Raw genomic sequence first — 6,268 nt, 5'->3', positions numbered from 1 at the left:
TACTGAAACACTGCAGACACCATAACATTGTACAAAAAAAAGGATCTTCAGAGCAAGAAGGGACAAAACTGGAAGAGGGGTGGGGAATGAAGGGGAGCAGCTCTCCTGAAGAAATCCATTTATATTCAACTACTCATAAGTTACAATAGTGAAACAAAGTATTCAACCCAACCAGTCAAATCCAATGTTAAAAGTTTCACCCATTCTATTGGCTTAAACTGCGCATCACTCAACCTTTGTATTGTATAGTTTCCCTCTTGTATTTATCTAGCGTCCCTTCAAATGCAACTTTACTATTTATCTTAACATTCCTTTGTGGTGTTGTGTTTTTCATATTCTCTTTACTCTTTGGGTAAAGGTTTCTTCCATATTCCCTAATGGATTTAATAGTGATTTTCTTACATTTATAATGACTGGTCTAGTTGGTCAAGTTGTAAGTGGAAGGATCTTCCCTAATTAACCCTTACATAACAAAGACCACTATGTGGCCACCCTTTAGCCTTCTCTTTTACACAGAAAAGAACATGGGTCTGTTCAGTCTTACAAGAAATATATAATCTTGCTGTTCTGGAATAATTTTTGTTATTTGCCATGGGTGAAAGGAAGAGAATCTTTTCTTTTTTCCTCAGTGATATACACATTACAAATATAAACATTTGGGCAGTACAGTGGCTCAGTGGTTAGCACTACTGCCTTACAGCACCAGGGACCCAGATTCAAGTCCAGCTTTGGGTAGCAGTTTGTGTGGAGTTTGCATGTCCTCCCTATACCTCTGTGGGTTTCCACCCCATGCTCCTGTTTCCTCCCACAGTCCATAGATGTGCAGGTTAGGTCGATTGGCCATGCTAAATTGCCTGTAGTGTTCAGGGACATGCAAGCTATGTGTATTAGCCACGGAAGATGTGGGGATTACAGGGGTAGGGTAGGAGAATGGGTCTGGGTGGGATGTTCTTTGGAGGGTTGGTGCAGACTTGATAGCACTTTAGGGAACCTATGTGCCTGTTAACTCTACAACCACAGTTCAGTCTGTGTCCATTTATACAGTACAAGTGAATCTCAAGATAATACATACAACTAAATACAGTGAACATACAATTAATATTTATACATATGTTTGGCAGTTTCAACAGTGCCTTTTATGGACATCACACAGTTTATGGTACTTTAAATGAAGTCAAACAAAGGTACTTCCTGGCAGTGCTTGGAATCTGATAGTAGCCCAACTGGTAAACTCACCCAGAATGTTGTGTGAATTAAGTACTGAACCATAAATGATCCCAGACATTGCCATTTGGTCACTGCAGTAACTCAGTGAGGTAGAGCAGCTGTTAGTTTACTTATTGGCTTCTATGACTGCATCAAATGAGAAAGAAGGAAGTTACGGTTAGAGGACACTTATTGTGGATTTTCGTAACAGGAAAATGCACGCAAAATATTTCTTGAAGAAAGCAACACCAGATAGTCTGGTTTTAGAAACTATAATGTGCAAAGATTATAGCAAATATCTGCAGTAATAAACTGATTTACAGAACCACAGTAGATTTAGTGACTTATAACTAGTTATCAGCAATTTAGTTTTTTGAAAATTTAACTTTGAATTTTGTTTGTGAATTGGAGTAACTTTCAGTATAGTTTCTTGATAAAGATCACATTCAGCAGCATTTTCTTAGCTATCTTTTTTTTGCCGTTTCCTCTCAAATATCTATCTCTGCGGGCATCAGTTTCTGTTAGTAGGTTACAGATCGGTGTTTGTACCTTAGCATGAACTCATTACAAACTAGGGACTCACCACTGTGAGGAAGTGCCAGCTTCTCTCAGTTGGTAGATTGTTATGTCTGAATCAGGTGGTTGTGGGTTCAAGCTCTGTTTATACACACAAATAATACTGATGGTCCCAGTGTAGTATTGAAGAAGAGCTGCATTTTTCAATATGTTAAACCTCAGTCCTGTCTTCCCACTCAGGCAGATGTAACCAACTCCATGGTGCTACTTGGTAATAAGCAGGAGAATTTGTCCTAGTCAATATTCATTCCTCAACTAGCATTAAAAAAATTACTCATGGTCAGTAATCTAATTGTTTTTGTGACACCTTACTTGGGCAATTGACAGTTGTATTTACCTAATTAACAACAACGGCAACATTTAAAGATAGTTGATTGGCTGTGGACAGCTTTGGGATGTTTTGACAATATAAAAAGTGCTATATAAATGTAAGATTTTTCAAAGGTTCAATAGCACATTAGCTTTAATCCATTGAGCTATCAGTAGAGATTGACTATGCTTAAAATTATGTCTAAGCCTGGGACAAATTAATTCCCTGCTTTGTAGCTTTGAAGAACACAATTCATTGTCTTGCAGATACTATGACCATGCTGCCTCATTTTTCAATTCACTTTTCTATTGCTTCTGGGGTACCAGTGCTTCAAAATTCATCCACATCATTGCCAGTGATATCACTTATTAGCATGGTATGAATTAAAGAAGGCCAAAATGAATGAAAACTACTTGCAGTCTAATTCAATGATTATTCAGCAGAAAGCAGGGAACTCATGGGGATGGAGGGGGTGGGTGCGGGTGGTGAGAAAGATTGACTGGATAACATTGTGAAGCCGTCTGTGGGGGATGGGATCTCATAATGATAGCAAGACACAAGGCCAAAGTCCAGTGAAAGTAGGCTGACTGGATTAGGACAAATGAAATTTTCTAGAAAATACTGCAAATATAAAACAGGTCAGCTGGCATCTGAAAGAAGACAAGTTATGGTTTCTTGTGGTACTTGATTTCAGAACTAGGATTCTCTGGAGGAGAGGCACACTCCTGCATGGACCGATATTGCATAAAACAGGTGCCAAGGTTGTATCCTTCAATTTAAAAGACGAAAGCTTGAGGGTATGAACAAAGGGACCGTAGTTCTTGTATACATCCAGATATTAATGCATTCTCATTACAAGTGACTGTAAATTTGCAGAATTTAAAGCGTGACCATTTATGTTTGGATCATATTTTTTCTTTGTTTCTATGTTAAAAAGAAAATTGAATAATTCTATTGCTTGGGTCTCACTGCCACCTTATAAGGCTTAATGTGCCAACCTGCACACTGTACAAATAAATGTTGCTCCATTTCTTGTCAAAGACGATGATTATAGACGTTAGTGAGTGTGAAAATCATGTAGATTCCCTTGCATTCTAGCCAAACTAAGCAGAATGAAATCTTTCATTCAAGCAGGAAATCTTATCATCACCAAAGTTAATACTCTTGCTTTTCATAGACTAGGAGACAGAACTGTGTGATTCAATCCTCAAAACACTAATAATAATTCTGGTATCCCATGTGAAAAATATAAATAATATATATTCAAAATCTTCATCCTGTGCACACGTCTGACAACTTTTTCAATTATAAGTTCCTTTGACCACTTCTGAAATGAGAAATACTCATGTAATAAAAGCCAGGCTCAGTGGCACAGTGGTTAGCATTGCTGCCTTACAGTGCCAGAGACCTGGGTTCAATTCCCGCCTCAGGCAACTGTCTGTGTGGCGTTTGAACATTCTCCCCGTGTCTGCGTGGGTTTTCTCCAGGTGCTCCGGTTTCCTCCCACAGTCCAAAAATGTGCAAGTTAGGTGAATTGACCATGCTAAATTGCCTGTAGTGTTAGGTGTAGGGGAATGGGTCTGGGTGGGTTGCTCTTCAGAGGGGCGGTGTGGACTTGTTGGGCCTAAGGGCCTGTTTCCACACTGTAAGTAATCTAATCTAATTATACCTCCAGTTATACCTGCCATCACAAGCAGGAGGGTATCATAGTCATAGAGCTGTACAGAAACAGACTCTTTAGTCCAACTCATCCATGACTAGATATCCTAACTTAATCTAGTCCCATTTGCTGGCATTTTACCCATCTCCCTCCAAACACTTCCTATTCATATACCCATCCAGATGCCTTTTAAATGTTGCAATTGTACCAGCCTCCACCACTTCCTCTGGCAGCTCATTCCATATACACACCACCCACTGTGTGAAAAGGTAGCCCCTTAGGTCCCTTTTAAATCTTTCCCGTCTCATCTTAAACCTACGCCCTCTAGTTCTGGACTCCCCTATCCTGGGGAAAGGACCTTGACTATTATCGCTATCCATGCCCCTCATGATTTTATAAACTTCTATAAGGTCACCCCATAGCCTCTGACACTCCAGGGAAAATATTCCAATGTATTCAGCCTCTCCCTATAGTTCAAACTCTCCAACCCTGGCAACATCGTTGTAAATCTTTTCGGAACTCTTTCAAGTTTCACAGCATCATTCCTATACCAAGGAGACCAGAATTGAATGCAGTACTGTACTCCAAAGGTGGCCTGACCAATATCCTTTACAGCTGCAACATGACATCCCAACTCTTTTACTCAACGTACTGACCAACAAAGGCAAGTGTACCAAATGCTTTCTTCACTAGCCTGCCCACCTGCACTACAAGCTCTTCTCATTCAGCAACACCCCCCAGGTGCTTTACCATTAAGTTTACAGGCCCTGCCCTGGTTTGCCCTACCAAAATGTAGCCCCTCACATTCTAATGTGACAAGTTTCTGTGGGTACCATTAAATTTCAGCGATGTTGGTTGAGGGATTACACTGGGGGGTGATGGTGCAGAGATTGCAGAGGGTATAGACTGGGAATCCTTTCTACTCTCCTTTGAAAGAAGGTGATAGAAATTTTGTGCCAATTTGAGAAAGCAAATAAGGTATTGATTTAATGTCTCATCTGAAAGGTGGCACCTCTGATAGTGCAACTCTCCATCCATTTTGCAGTAAAAGAGCTAGTTGAGATTTATCTGCTCAAGCCTCACGAATGGGCCTTTTACGTGGACAGATCCAATCTATCACACCCAGTTCACTCTTTAGGATCCCGCTAATATAGAATACTTGAATGAAGCTAAACTCATGCCAAATCAAGAACTAAAACAGAATAGCACTTCTTCACACGAATGAGGATTTAATTATTGGCAGTCAATTATTGCATTGCTCAGTAGTTGCAGAAATTATCAAATATACCAGCGGACACTACAAGATCCCCTCTATAATCCTTCGGGCTCAGGCTATATTATGGAAGAGACACAAGTAAGTAGCAACCTCATTGCCTGATTAGATCGTGACATGTAAACCCTCTCTCTGGAGTGGGACTTGGAAAGCCTTAGAAGAGAGTACTGCCCACTAAGCAATATCTGATTCCCAAAAACTTGTTTAAAGATCCATGAATCCAATCAAGCAAATGCAAAATCAGCACCCCATTCTCCACCTTAAACATTTACTTCCTCCACCATCAGATGTGATGAGGTATGCCACAGTGATGCATGCTAGTCAGGCAGGAGGCTGGAAGAAAACAGCAAGCCAGGCAGCATCAGGAGGTGGAGAAGTCAACATTTTGGGTGTGACCCTTCTTCAGGACTGCCAACTTCTGCAGAAGGGTTACACCTGAAACATTGACTTCTGCTCCTCCTGACGCTGCCTGGCTTGCTGTTCTTCCAGCCTCCTGCCTGTCTACTTTGGATTTTAGCATCTGCATCACTTTTGACTGGTGACCTCTACCACCTAGAAAGACAAGGATAACAGATGCATGGGAACTCCATCACCTGTAAATTCTCCTTCCAATCACACATCACCCTGACTTCAAAGTATTGTCATTTCCTCTCTGATGCTGGGTCAAAATCCCAAAACTCCCTTCAGAACAGCACTCAGGTGTACCTGCACCAATTGGATTTGCAGTGGTTCAAGAAGGCACTTCTTGGAGACAAGAGCTGAATGACAAATGCTGACCTAGTCAGTGACGTCCCTGAATGCATTTTAAAAAAGCACAAAACATTAACCAACACCACAACACTGAGATCCACGAGTATACTGCTGCACCACAATGAAATAGGTAACAATGCTTTGCAGGATCTAACAAAAGCAAAAATAGAAATTGCTGGACAAACTCAGCAAGTTTGGCAGCATCTGTGGAGAGAAAATAAAGTCCAGTGCTCCTTCATTTGAAGGATCTGAAAAATGTCTGCTTTTGTTTCAAATTTGTAGCGTCTACAGTTGTTTTGTTCTAATAATATCAAAATGCTGGAGATCTGAAACAAAACAGAGAATGCTGGAGATACTCGGCAAATCTGGTACTGTCTACAGAGAGTGAAGCAGGATAAATTTTCCAGTTCAGGATGGAGGTGAAACTGGGTGTTCTAAAGGTCTTAAATCAGATACCCTCTTTCCAAAAAAGGACACTACCGGTTACGCGGCA

The sequence above is a fragment of the Chiloscyllium punctatum genome, chromosome 40, assembly GCF_047496795.1.
Source record: "Chiloscyllium punctatum isolate Juve2018m chromosome 40, sChiPun1.3, whole genome shotgun sequence".
Lineage (NCBI taxonomy): Eukaryota > Metazoa > Chordata > Chondrichthyes > Orectolobiformes > Hemiscylliidae > Chiloscyllium > Chiloscyllium punctatum.
Note: the sequence above shows the minus strand (reverse complement) of the source record.